The sequence below is a fragment of the Sinocyclocheilus grahami genome, unplaced genomic scaffold (assembly GCF_001515645.1).
Source record: "Sinocyclocheilus grahami isolate Dianchi unplaced genomic scaffold, SAMN03320097.WGS_v1.1 scaffold74.1, whole genome shotgun sequence".
In the NCBI taxonomy this organism is placed as follows: domain Eukaryota; kingdom Metazoa; phylum Chordata; class Actinopteri; order Cypriniformes; family Cyprinidae; genus Sinocyclocheilus; species Sinocyclocheilus grahami.
In genome coordinates, this window is record NW_015505253.1 from 1749973 (window position 1) to 1772091 (window position 22119).

The following is a 22119-nucleotide window of genomic DNA, read 5'->3' on the forward strand; positions in this document are numbered from 1 at the left end:
CCGTGTAATCTCTATATATATATATATATATATATATATATATATATATATATATATATATATATATATATATATATAAGCTTTTATATTCATTAAAATTTGTATTAAATTGTATATTTAATATTCTTAAATAAAATTTTTCTTGGAAAGTCAAAATCTTGTTGGGTCTAGCAAATTCAGTTTCAAGTCACATTCATAAATTCAATTAAATTATTAATTTTGCCCAAACCCAAAAAAAGCAACAGGGGTCATTTACTATTTATTTTTTATTGTTTCCCATCCACTCTCAAATATACTATAACTTATTGTTTTTAATGTATTAAATCAGTAGAATCTGTAACATCCTTTAACATGTCTAAAAATGCTCTAACTAAAGTGGTACGATGTAGTAAAACTCTTAAACAAGATGCTGGCATTCAATTTCCATGCACACTCTCCAACAAGCCCTCTGAATAAATATCAAACTGTTCGTACAAACACAATTTCATGCTCAGACATTCAGCCTTTCGATTATTGTAATCCGTTATCAGCATGTGAGGCCAGTGAAGCTTGCGCCGCAGCGTGCACGGAGATGAGTTTGGAGGCAGTGGGAGAAGCTTCTGCGCTAGAGCTGCTGAATCATGTGCCACAACTAGTCTTCTGGCAAAATTGCCCCTCAAAAAGCTGTTGAATAGACGAATTCGGATAGTAGGCTTCATTACATACTACAAACACACCGTCGGTATCCATTGTGTGAACGCAGTCAAGTGAGAAAGCAAAGGAAAAGGAAAGAACGAGGCTTTGCCGCAGACGTGAGGACAATCTCCTTAAGTGACTGCTCAGCTGTTTTGCAGAGTCAATGTCATGTTTGTTATGGATGGCGCCGTTCGGCTTCCTCCACGGAGCTCTACCCTCGTAAAGCTGACGGACAGGGTTTAAACGTCCTGTGTTTACAGTGCATTAATATTTCTGTCACTTCATTACAATAAAAGGATTAACCTGGAGCTTCGCTTTGCAGGAGCGCCGCACTGCCTCTTCCTCTCAGTGTATATTAGCTCCTGTCGGCCAGCAGGAGAGCACACACTAATCATGATGTGCTTGCACATGCTATGCGAGCACACACACACTCATTCTCATTCTCAAGCACACATTTCTCATGCTCTCGCAGGACAGTGCAGAGAAAGATGGAAGAAGGGCAATGCGCTATGAATCTTGAGTGCAACCTAACATGGTGACAGGCCTTTGCTTACAAAACCAAGGTCGGAGATGTCAACCTGGCTGAGAGAGTTTTAACTAAGGTTCAAACTATGTAAACAGAATAGTGTTTTTGCTAAGGCAAGCATCTACTTTACTGTTCATACTTTGAAAAAAAACCCTATATGTAAGTACTACACTTTGGCATGTAGCCTAACTGTTGGCACTGAGGACATGAATTGTGCAACTTGTTCAGAGAAAGTTTGCAATTACTTTTCCGAATGATAAGGCTTACAATTTTTCACTTAGCAGTGGATTTAAAATAAAATTTTAAATTGTAAGAAGCAAGTGCATAATATTTACTTTCAGATACCTCCCAGTTATTAAGTGTTAATCTGGTACCTGGTGCTAATTTCCTTAATTATCTGACAATCCCTGTTTAACTGGCAGCCTAACGTTCTAGTTTTCACTGACTTTGCAAGATGGTGAGCCGTTCTAAAGTGACTGAAACCCTCCCACAGCAAGGGTTTGCATTGGTAAGGACTTCATTTGGACAACTTTAAAGGTGAAGGCCAATAGCAGCTATAGCAAGAGAAGTTGGTTGTTCCAAATCTGTGATTTCTAGATTATTGCATCTATACAATGCACACTCATGTACACACAACTCATTCACGTCCCACAAAAAGGCTGGTCGTCCACGAAAGACAAATGCATGAGAGGATAGGATAATGCGGAGACTCTCAATGGGAAATCGGTTCAGCACTGCAGCTGGGATTGCTTGCCAGTTCAGAGCTGAACAGTGAAAGGATGTGTCTCGCCATATAAACGTGTCCCTTATATGTGTTCTTATTTTTTTAATTATTACATATTTATTATTTGATTAATGTACCTTGTCTTTTAATATCAGTGCATCTTTTATTTTATGGGGAGTAGATATGAAAGTAAGGTAAAGATCATATGCAAACATGAGACAGAATGGCTTCAATCCTGATTCAACAGCTTTTAAAAGACAAGCATGTACACCAACCACTGCACCACAGCTCCAACAACACATTATTTAACTCTACCACTCCATAATCTTCAGAGATGGAAATATGAGTCACATGCTGTTAACATCCCTGCTTGTGTTTACTGAAATCGATTATGAACTGGATAAACCACCAACCTCTTCATATATATTTATAGCACAACGTCATTTATTCAAAAAATTTGTTAAGCCTGGTTAACAAGACACGCTGGGTATCCCTGGTGGAAGCGTTTGGGGAAATTATGTTTAAGATGTGATTGCGTCTGTGCATGCAAGCCTCTTATTAGAGCTGCAGGCCGAGCCAAAATTACGATTAATTTTCTGCAAAAGCAACAGAGCGTTCCTGGTCGACGAGGAGGCAGACAGGCCCGGTCACCGAAGGGACCGACCGTAGTTATCCGTCATTTGGTCTGCAGGATCGTGGAGAAATTAAAAGCTGATTATATCCTGCGGGGAGAAGAGAAAGACCGTGGGCCCCCCTGGTCTGCAAGCTAAATTTGATGAATTAGTCCCAACTGTCTGCCAAGAAGAAGGAGGGGGAAACATGACAGAGTTAAGAGCCGTCCTCCATCAAGACAGACGCTACTTGACAATTCATTTGACTAAAAGCTCCAAGAACAACATTTCATGCTATTTCGAAACTTTAAAGCCTTCGAAACGTTTATAAATGACTTTTGATTTACGGCTGTAAGTCAGAGAGGCGTATTTGAGATCCACAACAAGGTATACCTGAGAAACATTTCAAAGCGCAAGCCAAACACAAAACTATGAAAGCTTGTTTCTGCCACAGGATACAAAAATGAATACATAATTGCCATTTTTGTGACTTTTTAGTGTAATTTTTCCTCGCAATTCTTTTTATCGAGTTTAGATCTTGCCATACATTTTTTTTTTCTCTTTTTTTGCGAGGAAAAAAAAATACGAACTAGACTTTCGAGAAAAAGCAGGAATTGCACTTGTTTCTGCCACAGGATACAAAAATGAATACATAATTGCCATTTTTGTGACTTTTTAGTGTAATTTTTCCTCGCAATTCTTTTTATCGAGTTTAGATCTTGCCATACATTTTTTTTTCTCTTTTTTTGCGAGGAAAAAAAAATACGAACTAGACTTTCGAGAAAAAGCAGGAATTGCTATAAACTTGCAATTCTCCGAAAAAAATCTGAATTTTCAGATATTTTTTTCACAATTATGAGATATAAACTTGCAATTCTGAGAAGAAAAATTTATGAATTGAGGGACAGAAACTTGCAATTGCAAGATAAAACTTGCAATTATGTTTTTTATTTTTTATTCTGTGGCGGAAACAAAAACCAGAATTGCGAGGTAAATTCAGAATTCTCAGAAAATTCTGAACTGCGGGATAACCTTAGAATTTTGAGATGTAAACTCTAAATTATGAGACAAAAATTCAGAATTCTGAGTTGATATCTTGCTATTTTGACTTTTTTTAGAATTGCAAGTTTATATCTCACAATTCTGACTTTTTTTCTCAGAATTACAAGAAAAAAATTAGAATGTGAAATATAAACTTCATAAAAACAAAAATAAACAGCAAAATTCTGAATTGCAAGATATGACCTTGCAAAAATAAATGGAAACAGGCTTCCATACAAAACAACCAATAATTTGTCGCAATCGTTGATATAATGAGTTATAGACAGAGGCATTGTGGGAAAGACGACCTTCAAAAGCTGCATTAACTACGGCACACACGCTTATCTTGATGTAGGACACATGTGTGATCCTTCAACTGAAAGGAGGTTTTTCACATTATTGCTCAATTCAAAGGTGTCTGCGCTGCTCAGGCAGAGAGTGGGTCTCATTTGGAAGACGCCTGGGCACTATTTGCCCGTTTTGATTGGATCAGCAGGAGAAAGAACAAAGAACGCCGGCTTTCTATTGTGCCGCTTTGTATCCCAGATGTCAGAAGTCCAGCATGCAAACAATAAAGCTTCTGCCACACTGACTACGGCAGTCATTATCCTGAGCAAGGATCGCTGGTTTTGCCCTACTGCAATCATAACTCTAATTAAGAGCGATGCTTTGTAAGCACGGAGGTTGCACGATGTTAATTACCAGAGTAGCACGCTGCAAACACATCCCTAAATGCCACTTGTCATTGTTCTGCACTGGTACTTGTCACCGTCCCGCCAAGAAAACACTCGGGATGTCTTCTGCATGCTGGCGATCACCGGAGGATGACATGTTATGATTTCAAACAACTGACTGTCACTAAAAATATACAGTTTAATTTCCATACATGGCAAAGCGGACTTGTTAACTCTAGCTGCCATAATTGAAACAAAGTTCACTGTAAGGTGCAAGAAACACCAGGAACCATCCAGAAAATATTTTAGGATTTTGACAATTGTTTTCAGTCTGTAAGTTCTAGCAATTCTTTTTTCTACGAGATTTGGTTCTGGAAGATTACTCATAGGACCTCAGAGGAACAGAAAAAAATAAGAAAAGATTTGTGTGTTTCCCATTATAAAGTGATTCAATAGTAAGTGAATTATCAAAAGATGTACATGTGCATCAAAATGAGCACATTTAAAGCTAAAGATCTAAATGATATTTAAATGATACGTTTTTTGCAAGATATTAATACTTTTATTTAGCAAGGATGCATTATATTGATCAAAAGTGACAGTAAAGACATTTATTTCAAAAATATTCTTTTCAACTTTCTATTTATCAGTGACTTCAACCCTCAATATCAACAGTGATATTGAAACTGGATTGCAATGCTGATAATAAGAAATATTTCACGAGCAGCAAATCAGGTGAAACTGAAAACTGGAGTAATGATGCTGAAAATTCAGCTTTGCATCACAGGAATAAATTAAATTTTTAAATATATTCAAATAGAAAACAGTTGATTTAAATTGTAATAATATTTCACAATTTTACCATTGTTACTGTATTTTTAATTAAATAAATGCAGCCTTGGTAAGCATAACAGACTTCTTTCAAAACATAAAAAAATATTTGATCAGTATAATATTATGCAACTATGTAAATGTATACAACCAATTTAATATATATATAACAAATGAAGGCAGAAAGGGAATAGTACACCCAAAAATTAAAAAAACAAAACAAATGTACTCACTTTCACAACCAGTATAGCCTAACTTTTCTTCCACGAAACTCTAAAGGAGCAGAATGTTCAAGCTGCTTTTTTCCATTAAAGTGAAAGAGCATGGTTACAGACAAGCTCTAAAACAACAAAAAGATCATAAATGTACCATAAAAGTAGTATTTGCGCTATATTCCCAGTATTCTGACTTCATACGATAGCTTTATGAAGACCTGAAGACCTAAAATAAAGTCACGTAGATTACTTTCATGTTGTGTTTAAGCTTTAACATTATGCAAAATATCTCCTTTTGTGTTTCACTGAAGATAGAAAGTATAGTTTGGAACGACATGAGGGTGAATAAACGATGACAGAATTTTCACTTTTGGCCGAACTATCCCTTTACCAACCTTCATTGTCAGACTATGTTAACACCCTGAATGCCATTATATTCCTATAACAGACACTTCTATGCATGTAAAGTCACTGGTTGACAGTCAATTTTGCTTGATTGCCAGAGCTGAACCCCGCGCTCTGACGGCAGAGCCGTTTCTAAATCCTGAGGGAAATGTCACAGTGAACAACTCAGCCCCGACAATTAAACATATCGTTCATACACCATAATTACCACCGATAGACTGATTTGCTAAGCCCCTCAAATGAATTCGCCAGATTATTCACAAATAAATGACATCGCACTATCGGTATCAGTAAGCATTATCACACAAGCTTAATTAAAGCTAATGCATTTTAATAACACCAGATATTTAGATTACACCTCCCATAAGCCTCAGCTAATTAGAAAGCTGATGTACAATTGACAAACATACAATTATTTAAGCGGTTATAGACTAACAGAGAACAGAACAGCTTTGGTTATATTTATTTTGCTTGTTGGCTTCAAAAAATGTGATATCCATTCCAACCCCATTCGGCCGGTTTGCAAACAGCTTGAAACATCTCAACAGTCCTTTCCCAAATTAAACGCTCTCTTTCAGATCAAGTGTTGCATCCTCATTAAAAGCACCTGAGAGAGGAAGAGGGTACTTGCCATTCTAGTCTCCCACATAATTGTTCCTGACGAGCAATAATACAAAGGAAAACAGCAGCCTGATTTGCATATCTGCGTGTATAAACAAAGCCCGCAGTCACACCTGAACTCTCGCTATTTCGCTCCGAGGGCAAAATTAAATTTCCGCCGGTGTTCGCTGATGGTATATTATCATAAATTGGCTTATTAGTTGCAGGTTATTGAGCCAAGATAGTGTGTAACTCGCCGCATTTGTGTGGGAAATGAATCACATCTTAACGCGCTTTCGAGAATCGAAGATTAATCAGAGGAGACCACCCGTGGATGTGACTGCTTTTTTGAAAAGGCCACGATGAGCTGGAGTCAAAACGAAATGCTGCAAGTCAAGAGAGGGCAATAAAAATGCAGATTTCAAGTCATTCTCTATTGTATATTTAAATTGTTTGTAAGAGATCCTGGTCTTTCATGTGGCTGTGTGATTTTTAGAAATGGATTTCAAAGTGCTGTTGATATTAATAAGAATTGTATGAAGTTGCACTGCAAGGTTTGGGTCATGGAGCAGGTCTAAGAAAACCCGATTAGTATGGAAGAAGAGATGTGGGAGCAGAGGTCAAGGATATTTGAGCCTACACATGCACTTTTTTCCTCTTTTTGAGATCATTTGTTGTACATAATTCATGTACAGAGAGTCTAGGTGGATGCCAGTGAAATGTGAACAGCATTTCAGGCGCCTGATACAAAATATATATGTGACCCTGGACCACAAAACCAGTCATAAGGGTAAATTTTTCGAAATTGAGTTTTATACATCATCTGAAATCTGAATAAATAAGCTTTCCATTGATGTATGGTTTGTTAGGATAGGACAAGAATAAGGTTTGCATCTGACTGCCCATTGTTCTTTAAATATCGCTGACCTTGAGGAAAGTGTGTGTTGAGTGGTTTGGATTTGATGGATGACTTATCAGTTTGCACAGTACACCTGTCACATCAAACTCTATTGTCTCAAATAAAACTGTGATTCACTGCCGTGGCCATGTTAGCATGTGACTGCAAGTGGTGGATGAAAGCTGAAGCATCACTGTAAGTCTAATTTAAAAACCGCCAACCTGGCAACAAAGAGCCTAACAGAGTTTTGATCAGATTTGTGAGCAGACATTTACATGGAGATCAAATTGGCAGCCAGAACCCAAACTCAGTCATTGGTGAACAGTAAATGGTATCCAACCAAAACATGCAAGCGGGTAATTGAGAAGCAACTGACCACAAAACCCAGTATGCAATGTGTGAAGGCTATGTAGAAACCAGTTGCCATGCCAACAAACTGGGAAAAAAATATCACAGAACTAGACCGCTATGTCATTTGCACTACAAACTGGCACAGTGACTAGCCAAAGTGTCTCCTCAAAGCAGCGAGTGGCAGCGAGTCGGCTAGTTAAGATTTGGAAAACAGTGTTTGTCATTATAATTCGGCGTTAATGTTCAGTGCATTGCTATTATGACAGTTGATTGTTATTGCAGCAGTTAGGACATTCATGAGCGCCAGTTGGCAGAGCTATTGTGTACTCGTTACGTTTTCCATTAATTATAAGAAAGATGATATGCAAATATTTACTCTAACCCAAAGAGAAAGAGTCTGGCTTCAAAATATAATGGGCGTAGATTTGATTGCAGATGACTGGAAGATGTCCCTAGACCAAAATTAAGAGACTGGCCATGATACCCTACTGATAAACCAATATAAATCAATAATTCTATCAATCTAAGTTGCAACATAATATAAGTATTAAATATTTCTGTTACAATATGTTAAAGGGTTAGTTCACCCAAAAATGAAAATTACACCATGTTTTACTCACCCTCAATGCATCCTAGACGAATCCATTTGGAGTTATTTTAAAAATTGTCCTGGCTCTTCCAAGCGTTAGAATGGGGGTAGGTGGGTGTTTTTGTTCAACAGTCAAAAAGTAGATTTATAACACGATCGGAATCAGAAAAGTGGCTTGAAAACTGAAAAGAAATGAATAGTTGACCAAATATGAAATTTCTGTCATTATTTATTTGCCCTCACGTTGTTCCAAACCTGTACACTTTTTAAAAAATAAAGGTTATTTACTGGCATTGATGGTTCCACGAAGAACATTTAACATCCATGCAACCTTTCCACTGCACAAAAGGTTCATTACAGTGGAAAAAAACAGTTATTTTCTTATATGAACTGTTCTTATATAGCATCACTGTAAAAACTCACCTTTGGCACCTTTATTTAGAAGATTGATGTTCTTTCTTCTGTATAGAACACTAAAGAAGATGTTCACTTGGAATACTTGGCATAAGCAAACACATATCACCAGTTTGACATCAAATATGCAATATGCCATGTTTACAAGTTAATGTCTGATCCTTGCATAAAGATATTGTATGGCTTAAACAATGTAGTGAACAAGATGTATGGACTGCTTTTTTGGTCCATTTTCTGGTCTAACTTATGCTTTCGTTGTATGAAAAACAGCTTGCAATATTCAGCGAAACATCTCCACAGAGTCATAGAGGTTTGGATTGACATGACTGTGAATAAATGATGACAGAACTTTCACATTGGATAAACTATTAATTTAAGATTTGGTTGAAGCAAACATGTTTTCGCCTGGCCAACTGTGCTTTTCAGTCGATAAATTTGTCACTTAAATTCCCATTTTAAAAAATCCATTTTGATCTTCTTTTGTGTTCTCAATTCATTTCTCGGCACTTATTTCTCATAAACCGAACCAGAGACCCAAATATTCACCTTTCTGCTGGTGTATTTACTTTAACAATAAAAAAGCCCATTTATTAAGCATTTAAACATTTTCTGACCTGCATGGCCACATGAACTGTTTAAATAAAGACTTAATGAACCTTAATAAGTCAAATATATCTATATCTTAAGGAAACTTCATTATGATGTATTTCCAAATGCAACCTTGGAGGATCAAATTGAATTGAAGCAAAATGAATGAAACAATCAATTTGAAACACGATTAATAATGCCACCACAGATCAATGCGCCTCGGTTTTCCAACACAACACACACTGCAAACGGCAAGACTTTTGATATTGCTGCTATTGCTGTCGTTGTTAATATTATTATAGTGTTCTTTCAGGGCCAACAAAACATAACAAAAGCAACAAAACAAGAGTATCTTCATTGACAATACGAATCAGAACAAAAACATATGTTCAGTTTTGACAAGGTATATACTTCACTTCTACGTCTTCATGTGTCCATTTATTTCTCCAATGACAAAAGCAAAAAAATAACAAAGATATGAAATGAAATGACCCATAGTGTTACAGATATACATTGTATGACCCCTGCCCCCTTCATGCTTCACATCTCTCCTTATGTCCACCTTTCAATGAGTGCATTAGACGTGTCCAGAGGCGAGCGTCCTGCTTAATGTTCCACCGGGTTATTTCTCTTTTGCTTTCAATTACAAAGACACAGCAGCAACCCAACTCTTTCTTTAAGAAGCCGCCACACACACACACACACACACATTTCTGTCTCCTGCAGGTTGATATAGATAGATATCCCTCCCTGTCCAGTCTGAATCTACATTAGGTCATTTCAATAAGTGGAGAGGCCCCAAGGCATTGGTCAGGAGCTGGGGAGAAGGCAGGCCTCCATCCGTCTTAGTTTGACTCTGACTTGCCGACACGCGGGCAGACGGATGGGGGGCCGGTGTAGCCAATCTCAGTTGTGTTTGTTATAATACTACATTAAGGGGCCTAATAGAGCATGTCAGGAAATATTGAAAGCATCACAGAAGGCGGAGGGCTTTGCTAAAGTATGTTGTGGATGAAATGATTCTTTTTGTTGTAAAGAACTTGGGGGAGGGACAACAGGAATGACTTCAAGGTGAATGCTGACCTTGGGCATCTATGGTGGGCCACTTCCTTTGGAAAACAGGTGGAGGGTGTGGCTTTGGGGGAGTGGTTTTGGATAAAGGCATGGCTTCATATCATAAGCCACCCATAACTTTATACTGAATAGAAAAATTGACTGAGTTTACGCAACAATAGACAAAAACAGTTGTGGACAAAAAAGACATCACGTGGATGTGTTTTCTACATTGTTTACGCTTTGATCTGAACGAAAACAACGTATCCGCGTGGTGCAGCTGACACAGAACAGCATACGTTGTTTACGTATGTGATACTCTCCAAAATGGTGCCAGGATGACGCAGAGACGAATTGTTGAATAAAGTTTTTTTTTTTTTCTTTGCACACAAAAAGTATTCTCGTAGCTTCAAAAAATTACGGTTGAACCCCTGATGTCACATGGATTATTTTACCGATGTCCTTGCTACGTTTCTGGACCTTGATCATGTTAATTATATTGCTGTCTATGGGAAGGCCAGAGAGCAGATTTGGTGATATGGGGTGATACCGGGGGTCATATAGCCTATTCCTACATTACTTGAAGCTCCTTGATGGCTAATGTCAAAATCGTAATTGCACAATGTGCAAAATGCTAGACTTCATGTTAAATATTTTTCATAGGTTAGTACTCAGAGTCTGCACTCAGTTTGTGATATACAATATTTTAGAGTAAACAGTAGGAATGCAACAATACAGTTAGCCTAAGGTTCAATAAATACCTCAGTTTTTTAAACAAAGTTTTCAGTTTGGTTCTGATGGTTTGGCACAACATCAGAGTTCTTTTTAGCGATTTTAAATGCTATTTAAAAAAAACAAACTCCAGTATACTTTAAGTAAAACTCCAGTACATTGTTGTACACTGTTGAAAAACATGGATTATCACATATCTACCTCAAATTTATTTTGAGAGAAGTATTATTTTTATAGATTGGCCATTATTTAGCACTATGAATACATGTAATGTCTGTTTCATTCATACTGGATACTAGAGGGCGCCCCTGCGCTGAAAGTCCACATATGCATCACGGAAGAAATAGAGCACACGACTCCAGGAAATACCATACACGTGTTTCCTCATCTCAGCGCACGACTCACGGACACACAAACAGAGCCAGTTTGGAGAGAAATTTAAAAAAAACACGGAAAACGCTCTGATTGGTTGAACTCCTCATCTTTTTCTGTTGCTTGTTTACTGCGTGCGGACAGGTCACCAGGTTTTTGCATAGTTTAGAGTGACAAATCGTACCAGCGTACTTTAAGGTCAAAATGCGTACCCGCTACGCAAAATGCGTACAGGTTGGCAGGTCTGAAAATATCTTAATTTGTGTTCCGAAGGTGAACGGAGGGTGACTAATTAATGACAGAATTTTCATTTTTGGGTGAACTATCCCTTTAAGTACTAAAAAAACGAAAGGAAAACAAAAGTTAAAATAAATTATAAAAAATGACAAAAGCATATAAAATCACTAAAACTGAAATAAAATAAGTTAAAATAAATTACAGAAATATATATTTTTTTTTTAATTTTTAAATGACAAAAGTGCATAAAATTACTAAAACTAAAAGCAAATAAAAGCTCAAATACATTTTAGAATTTTTTTTTAACAATGACAAAAAGAAACAAACTAAAATTTGACATCCTGTGGTAACTACACAAGCTTCAGACTGGATCCAGCTCTTACAAAGACCTGAGACGACCGAACACCGGAGAAAAGATGATGCCAATCCCTCAGAACACCTCTGATGATGCCAACCCTGAAACAACATAAACTACCAACTTTTGCTACAAGTTTGATTGCAACATATAATCATGCTGTTAATAGTGTTCATCGTCTGTTTGATTACGTCATTAACTGAATTTTACCATACATTTCTGCCACCTCCATCCCCAGCTCCTCCTTTTGTCATTGTCAGGATGTGGCTTTCTGATATTCCTCATTTCCCGAATCATTTTATCTTGAATAATACACTAAAATGTCATTAAGAAGAACATAAATGGTATCTGCTACAATCAAGTATTCCCAACAAAAATCTTTGCATGTAAACATTATTCTTAATTCAGTCCCACCATATATTGATGTTTGTGGACTTTCTCCAGGAAAAGTCAATGCACAAAATTTACCTAAATGTTTTTTTGGTGCATAAAAATATTTCAAGTCATTTGCAGAAACTGTTTTATGCAAATTAATGAAGTCATTAAATGTGTTACCAACACTGTTTTACCTGTTAAGCCCAGCAGCTGAATAAGGTTTGCATCTGACTGTGCATCCTAGACGAATCCATTTGGAGTTATTTTAAAAATTGTCCTGGCTCTTCCAAGCGTTAGAATGGGGGTAGGTGGGTGTTTTTGTTCAACAGTCAAAAAGTAGTTAAATAAAGCACATCCATCCATATTAAACATGCATCACACATGGCTCCGGGGGGTGAATAAAGGCCTTCTGTAGCGAATCCATGTGTTTTTGTAAAAAAAAAATCCATATGTAAAACCATATAAACTCCGCCAACTGTCGTACGCGCGTTCACGAGAGATTGCCTTTCCAGAGGATGAGATAGGACAAAGTTTCCTTACTTTAGCAAAGGAAAACTAGTCTCCTCTAGGCTTATATTGAAATCCTCTGACATTTATTCTTTACAAATCCTCGTTTTGTGCTTCTAATGTGTGACCGGTTTTTTGTTCTCTCTTCGTCACACTTCCGTCACTAATCACCACCTCGTGCACTACGCATACATCTTACATAGTACACCTAGGATGCCTTGAGGGTGAGTAAAACATGGACTAATTTTAATTTTTGGGTGAACTAACCCTTTAACAGTTAGCTGGAATCAGGCTTGCTGGGAAATTCATATGAAAAATCCCCCCCCTGGATTAATTACTGGAATTTGATATTTAATTGGCCACACCCCACAAGAAGTTGCACTAAAATGACAGGAAGAGCAATTTACTAACTTGTAATTCAAAGAAATTCTGGGAAATTACGGGTGTATTCACACCAGCAAAGTCCGCTAGTTCACTTGCTTTGGTCCGGACCAAATACAATGTTGATTTTTTGTTTGTTTGTTTGTTTGGTGTGGTTTGCCCTTTTTGCAAGTGAACCAGAAATTGTAAACAAAACCACATGTGTGCTAAGGTCATCCATTCACTGGACAGAAATTCTCAAGCTGGGAAAAGCAGGAAGTGCAAAAACTGGCTAATCATGGAAATCTTTCATAGTGCAATTTTTATTATTTTACTAATCTGGAAATCTTTCATAGTGCAATTTGTATTCTTTTACTAATCTGGTGTTATCAGTTACTAATGCAATATGAAGAAACTTATGAGCATTAAATGAGACAATGTCATCTAGTTGTAATTAGGATTTTGCGAAGACGAAGATGTGCTGCAAGATGGTTCCGGCACAGAGAGCATGCCCTTATGTACGCCTACCATGGCATGTTGACTGTGGCACTGCTCAGAAGACGGATTAGATATAACGTTTTCATTTATAGAGATGGGTGGGGTGGGCGATATACTGGTAGACATGATTAACTCAAAAAAGACGCAGTGCTTTCTGCAATTGGGTCGGATTAATGTCGGGTCATGTTCACACCTTAAACAAACCATACCAGAGTTTGTTTAGAACCGGACTGAGGCCACCTCTTCAGCTGGGTCTCGGTACGGTTGTTTTGTCCACACCCGAGTGTGACTGCTGTATTCACGCCTGCCCAAAAAATCCGCACCAAGGGAGGAAACGAACTTGAGTTTGATTCAATCGAACCAAACAAGACAGGTGTGAATAGGTGTGAACACCTACAAGCGTTCCGAGCGTTTTGATTCACTTTCCTACCTGCCTGTCAACATATGTATTTGCATACCTCTGTGCACCCTGTTCGCGCAGACAGGATACGTCATCAGCGCGTTAACGTACACTGTGCAGACAGAGCGAGAATGGCAGTCAAACATCAACAACCTGACCTTCCTTCCTGGTATTGTACTACTTTACTAACTGTACTATAAAGTGTTCTCACCGGTGAATGACTTGATGTATTGTAGTAATGTTGTCTCTGATCGTCTGGTCTGTTCGCATTCATGCGTTTAGGAGGCGTGGCTTTGGACGGCGATTTGCAGGGAGGGTGGGACATTAGCTTTCAGTGCTATCAGGCTAAAGTTAGCATTTTCCAAGATCTCCTACTGCACCTTTAATTCTGCTTCTTTACATTCAAACGCAGTTCCGCTATCTCAATTCAAAATCAGGAATTGAACTGGAGTTTACAGGTTTTCTCAATTCTGAACACTTAAGTACTGAAGACGCTGGTAGAAATGCTGTCTAGCAGATGAGTTAAGCCTTGTTTGACACATTTACTGTGGCGTGAAGCACAAACCACCGCAGACGGCACACAGATGCACGGAGCAGTTTACACTCAATGTGTTCTCAAAAATGGCACATAGCAGTACAAACAAAATATAAGCTGTTCTGCAAGAAGCAGCAATGAGAAAAATCCTTTTTTGACTAACCACATTTGTGCTATGAATATGAATTGCACAGCTTGTTAAGGAGAGGTGGGCTATTAATTTTATAAAACAGGTGAATAAGTTTAATAAATTTCCAAGTCAACATAGAAACTTGGAGGTGGGCCTGCAAAGAAACTGCCTAGCAAACACAAAACAATGCATTAAAATTACTCTGAACAACATCTAATTTTACAGGAGGTGCAAACAAACAGTTGAGGAAAAATTTGCAATTATAAGCACATTCAAAACATTCAACATCATCATGCACAACTAGTCTGTAATGGCACAGTGAACTGCATTACAATAATCTCCATTTTTATGGTAAAACTGACATTTTTAATGCCTGACAGAATGAGAGACGTCATTGAAAGAAGAGTGGCTTCTTTCAATTCGTGCCTGACTGTAGAAAGAGAAAAGCACCTACTGAAGTGACCATTTGAAAAGACCCCCTCCCTCCCCACCCACCTACCCCTCCAGAGACCGAGATGAGAAGCGCTGGCTGTACTTCACATGGGCCACAGGAAAGTCCTGACTTAAAAAGCACATTTAAGAACCAGTGAAGATGAAAAACACCCCAATTATCTCCCCAACCCCCCGCTGAGCCCCAAGCTGTTTTATGACATTAAAACCTGCTAAATTATGAAACACCACATGGCTGAAATGAAAAATGAAAAAACGGGGACTTCTTTTTAAGAATCGTTGGTGTTTGTAGGGTGTCCGCTGATGCTGTTATGATATTCTCAGTGCTTAGTGTGATGACTTTGCAGTCACATCCCTCACGGTGATGCTGTGGGGCGCGCTAAGGGCTACGATAAACTACAAGCGGATAATGACTTAGATATATCAACTTAGAGATTTCATACGATATGTGCTGAAGATTTTTATTAACTATGAAAGACATATTGAGAATTTGTTAAATTAATTCCAATGAATTAATTATTAATTTGTATGTATTAACAACAACTAATTGCATTTCATTTCATAATGTGACATTCAAAAATGTTAATTTCTGCTAAGAAAATCTGTATATTAGAATGATTTCTGAAGGATCATGTGACTGTGATGACTGGAGTAACAATGCTGAAAATTCAGCTTTGCATCATGGAAATAAATTACATTTTAAATATATATTCAAATAAAAACTGTTACTTAAATTAAATGTAATAATATTTCACAATATTTGTGTTTTCAACTGTTTTTTATCAAATAAATGCAGCTTTGCTGAGCATTAGAGACTTTCATTTATATTTTTATTTTGCAACGATGCATTGAATTGTTCAAAAGTGACAGTAAATAAATAATAACGTGACATTTATAATGTTGCAACAAGTAAATGCTGTTGCACGAAAATATTAAGCAGTTAAGCATTATCAACACATATAAAAATAAGAAATGTTTCTTGAGCAGCAAATCAGAATATTAGAATGATTTCTGAAGGATCGTGTGACACGTTATAGTGTTCTCTTTTGTTGGACAACTGGTTTAGAAACGCTTCTCATTGCAAGTCATTACAATGGAAGTTTAGCTTTAAGCATTTTAATTTAAGAATGCTTAGCTAGCTAACGGTATCTACCTGCTGCCATCAGAGCAAGTGTAATTGCTGCATTCACATGCTCCTCGGATGCTCTCATTTCCCGAGTTGTGCTTTTAAGTCAGAATGTGAAAACAACATGGGCACTCGTGTTACTACAAAGATGTGTTGGATTTGTATTATTAGAGCTTTCCGACTAGCATTCGTGAATTTTCTCGGTCGAGAAATAATTTTTGACGTGCGGTGCCGGTGATCCTTACGTCCATTTCGGAGAACAAATATTTCAATCGATCGCTCAAGCATTTAAGTTGCACTGAAATGAGGCACCGAAATCTGCGTTCTGATTCGGTTCAGGTACATACCGGTTACATAGGGACCGGTGACATTTCGATACCCAACTCTGTCTGGGACACTGCAAATTCTGCCTAAAGTAGAAGAATGTGTAGTCTGTACTTTATTATAACTACAGCTAGGCTACCTGGCCACAATGAACATTAACATTCTGTTTGCTTGTTTAAGGTCTTGATAGAACGTGTGCCTCTTCTCTGCATCAAGGTGAGGGCTACGATCTGTCAGGTCTTCCCACCAGATTACACACTTACACAGGGGTCACGAAACCGGGTCTCTGACATCTGTCACGCTCACGGGGTTTCCTGCGGACAGCGGTACAAGACAGGAAACAATTCAAGCAAACCTACCCAGAGGACATCTGATCACATCCACATGCGCAACAAATAATCTATCTCCACAATTCCCCAAAGACAGAGGGCGAGTGAAGAGGAGCGAAAGAGAGAGCGAGATTTATTAACAGCCATGGGCTATTCAGGTCTGCGGTTGTTCAACGATAAGTCCGCTGATAACCAGTCATTTCCTGAGAACAGACCATACAGTGTGCACCACTTTTGTGGAATTGCAAAATTTCCATTTCCAATTCTAAATCCTTAGACACTGTATGATATTTAACCCCCATGGTCCAGGCCAGACCGTATCAGCACACCCCCCCAGCTGCAGCACGCAGGCTAAAATCCAATTTCTGTGATAAGCTTTAGATTTGCTGTGAGGACTGGAGTTGCGTTCCTCTTTGGATTGTACGCGAAAAGGGCAACAGAGACGGATCAGAAGTGGCAAGGGGCATTGTGGCCTAGTGGGTGTGGTATGCAAGCACAGACAGGTGTAGAATGATGATACAATTCATATTCACACTCATTCGCTCAAGAACCACCTCTTGCTTTCCAGCCCCTGATCCCCAAACACAGTCCCTGACCAGCACTGGAGAAACTACTTATGGGCATAAACCACATGCTACGGACTTGAGATAAGCTTCAAATTGGCAGTTTTCGTCCATCAGAGGTTAATATGGTTTTACCCAAAGAATCTGTGCGTGCAAAGAGTAAATCCCTTCCTTATGGACACTGTCATTGAAGAAAGGTCCCCGAAGTGTTGCTTCATATTAACAGAGTTGAAGGCACACAATTATCTATAATTAGCCATTTTCACACAAAACGCAACAAATTACTTTTCGAGTACCACGTGCAACAACTTTGCATCTTTTATCTGTATTGCTACCATTCACTCATTTAAATCTACAGAAAATGAAATCATTTTGGAAATTAACTAAAAATCTGCAGACTAATTTCTTTATCGACTTGGTGTTTTGCATTGAGCATCTATCCAATTTGGCATTTCTTTCCACTACAGCAGTCGCTTAACTTTTTAGCAAAATCAGTTTAGACCCCTAAATTTATAATAAGTGATAAGAAACCCAATTTAAAACACCCTATGTCAATGATTTTACTACTGGTTGGTGTCACAGAGACCAAAACTGCACTGAATTTTCAAATGGATTTGTTATAATGTGTTCTTGAAGAGTTCAAACTGACCAAAAACTCAAACAACAAGATTTTCATACACAACAGTCATTATTCTGAAAGGCACATGGCTAAAACAGCAGGCTAAAGATATAATGTCTGTTGGGGTTTGATTAGATATGAAAAATTACAAAATTACTGACAGTAAATATATTTATAATGTTACAAAAACATATATATTTCAAATAAATGATATTCTTTTGAACTTTCTATTCATCAAAGAATCCCCCAAAATGTTTCACGGTTTCTGCAAAAATATAAAGCAGCACATCTGTTTTCAACATTGATAATAAGAAATGTTTCTTGAGCATCAAAGCAGTATATTATATTGATTTCTAAAAGAGCATGTGACACTGAAGACTAGAGTAATGATGCTTTGCCATCACAGAAATAGATACAATTTTAAAATATATTACATTAGAAAACATTTATATTTTAATAAATAAAAGAATATTTTACAATTTGACTGTTTTTACTGTATAACAGACTTCTTTTTAAAACATTAAAAAATCTTTCCAACTGCAAATGTTTTGATGTTAGTGTGCATTACAAAATTCAAGGATAGCTTGTACAAAAAATACTGAAAATGCATAAAAAATCTCAAAATGGCCAATAATATAAGAGACATGAGCTCTAAATTGGAAAAACACCATTATAATTACACCAAAGTGTCTACTGTATGCTGTAGCCTTAAGATTTATCTAGAATTAAAGGGCCTACACAAAATTGTACAATTACAAGGGGGTAGCCACATCGTTTTGGCTGCGTAGTGTATGTCAGATTACAAAATTATATTTCCAAACACCACCAGCCAAGCAAAGTCTGTTCCGTCACGCATTTCCTCTCAGACCTCCTGTGGACGAACACACAGTGGAAAGAAGAGAAATTAGATAAAAGACGAGATGGCAATCTAGCGACTTTGGCTCTGGTCCAGAACTGTCCATCGAGCAACGCTGTCTAGAAATTGGCATGCCAGGGAAGAACTCACTGAGGTGAATCACATGACGTTATGGAGGTCGCGCATGGGTCCAGTCACCTAAAGAGCCCAGACACAAGCAAGAAATAGAGTATTTAACAGACCACTGGTCCACCTGCTTCCTTCAGAACCCTCAAATTCAGTATTTAATCGAAACCCATGAGTAATACAATTCATAGGACTTAAAACCAGTCACACTTTACTGGGCTGCCAAAAGACCCCTAGAGAGGCACCAAAAAAGGGCACCAAAAAGTACTTTATCATCAAATGAAGAGTGTGCTGGAACGTTGAATTTTAAATTACAGCACCTGGCTGGATAACAATGCTAAATGAGATCAAATTTGACAGCCCAAATACCTTAGAGACCGTATGTCTTGCATGGTTCACACATGCAAATGTCATGAGAGGCTATACAATCACTTTGGAGGCATCTGTTCCACTATTTTTTTCCCTCAAAGTATGAATTGTTTCATACTCTCACAAAGAAAATGAAATGTTGATCTCTGATGAAGATGCCTTTCATTCGCTGTGATTAGAAAAGAGTCACAAAGGCAAAGCTCAACGTCTCTTCGCCATCGATTTTAATTAAGGCTTGATTACATATACAATGAACTGTAGCGGGTCATGCTTTTTGTCATTTGAAATATTTTCAGCTTTATTGAAAGACCGCACTGGGTTGATTTCTCTTGGGCATAGCGCAGTACAAAAGACTATTTTACAATCACTGGATTAAACAAACATGGCACGTTGAGACCAATGATTAATTCATGGAGGTATTCTCCATTTCATACATTTATGAAGGACGTTACCCATTAAAAATACATTTATGTATTCCAAGCACACCTGGCTCTTCTTTGAAACTTTCAGCAGGGGACAGCTCTCACTTCCACACCGAGGAATGTTCTCATGCTCTGTCTGGGGTTTTACAGACACCAAGCCCCTTTTAATAGCTCAAAAATAGACTGATGTATCAGATGGCTACCTTGGAATTTAACAAGGAGCAAAATTTCAACCTCAAAACAAGAATTAATATATTGGAAATTTCTCTGAATGGGCTAAACACATGCATGCTTTCAGCACCAGAGTCAGCTCCCAATTTCATGAGCTCAAGACACGAGTGGTCTGAGAGATCCGGACCCCTTTAAATAGCTTTTTTTTTTTACGTAATATTTATATATCAGTTTAACACCACTAATTTTATGATAAGTGATTTGAAACCTAATTTAAAAACCCTATGCCAAAGCTACACTCTTGGTTGATGTCACAGAGACCACAAATGCATTGAATTTTTAAATGGATGTTATAATGTGTTCTTAAAGAGATCAAATTGAACAAAAGCTGTCATTCATAACAGTGGCTATTTTGAAAAGCGCATGGCTATTCTGTGGTGAAATAGCAGGCTTAAGCTTTAATAATGTCTGTCTGCTGGGGTTTAATTAGTTTAGAGGAAAAGATCTGAAAAATGACAGAACATGTGGGTTAAAAGGCTGATCGCCAATAAGCTGTGTGATTGCACGCTGTTTCAGCAGTCCACCATTCTGCTCAACGCAAGTCTAAGCAAAATTCTGATCTCAGGGCCAAGAGTCTATAGTCCACTTTCTCTGCAGAAGCAATTAGACTTTCAAATGGACTGAAATCAATTATTGCATGTAAAGTTTAAAAAGCTTGTATTATGCTATATGATCTGTAGCTATGGTGATCTGGCAAATTATCTATACCTGTATCATGCAAAGAAGTGGTTCAGTTCATCCTATGTACAATAATATAAAAAGCACATCTAAACCAACTGCTTATATTCATATATTCCAAGTCCAACAAATTCAATCAATCTGACTACATTAGGGCATTAGGAGAAAAGTGAGATCAGGCAGAAAGCTCTTTAAGGTAGGCTAACTAGACTTTTCCACTTTCAATGCAGTGTAACTGTCTTAAATGCAGCATGAAATTATCCGCATCTTTCTTAAGGCTGATACATACAATAAAGTCTAACACATGAGAGCATCTTCATCTTTAATTCTTAACTAAATTTAGCCCAGAATGTCTCTCTGTTGCATGTAATACATATCCAATAGAAAGTTCCCCCATGCACAAAGCCCTTCAGGCTGAATTAGACACTTTGCATTAAACTTCTATTCAAAAATCATATCCAAAAGCAAGAAATTATGCAAGCTGACTGAAAGCTTTCAGTGCACAAAACGCATTTATGAAAAGAGAATCTCTTACCCACTTTCCTGATCACAGATGATGCTTGATAATTCCAAGAACAGAAGTCACACTACTCTTCCATCTCTCCAATGAGCCGTGCGTAACTTTCCAATGGATGGTCAGCACCTGGACATTTAGATGCGCTGGGAAACGAAGGTGAGCTTTAGTTTACGGCAGTTCAGCCGCACAGAAAAAGAAGCGAGACGAGCACCGGAGTGTACCGGTGGATAGTGTCTTTAGCCGCGTTCTCACCCGCTGCTGATGCGGTGCGTACGCGGTAAAGCATACAGATCTCTCCTCCGCGCGCTGTCACTGCGCTCTGCTTCCCCGGGTCCTAAAGCTGAACCGCAGCGCCACTGAACTTTAGTGAGTTATTGCAATGCCAGCATTGCATTTTAAAATCCCTATATGTCTTCATCCTTCCTTCCTTTCTGCAATTGATTTATCCTAATGTACAGAATACAATCAAACTGGTTTGATGATTAAGCGACACGTTCGATCTTTCATATAAGAAATTTAAGCTTAAAGGTAAATATTCTAAGTAAAAAGGAAAGTTCTGGCTTTATAAATTAAAGTAAGAGTTGTATGGCTTTGTGATCATGTCTCGCAGCTTTGAGGATGTGTATGCACTGTAAAAATGATTTTGTTGAAGTTGTAAGTAAAACAAAGAGTAGCTTATGTTTTACAATAAATTACTCTTCCAGTTTTCTACTATAAAATGTCGTGTTTCATTCATTGAACAGTAGTCAGGGTTGCTAGGTTTTCACAACAAAACCCGCCCAATCTGTTTCGAGGGGGTCCCCCAGTAAATAT

The 22119-nt window shown here is 37.8% G+C and overlaps 1 protein-coding gene across 1 annotated transcript in view; it reads right to left on the reverse strand.

The window, feature by feature from the left end:
• Positions 1–21533, reverse strand: part of LOC107585780 (roundabout homolog 1-like) — a 142732-nt gene extending 121199 nt beyond the window's left edge. The window contains exon 1 of the mRNA XM_016272928.1: positions 21325–21533. The gene's annotated coding sequence lies outside the window, so the exon portion shown is untranslated. The remainder of the gene's footprint in view (positions 1–21324) is intronic.
• Between the last annotated feature and the right edge of the window lie 586 nt (positions 21534–22119).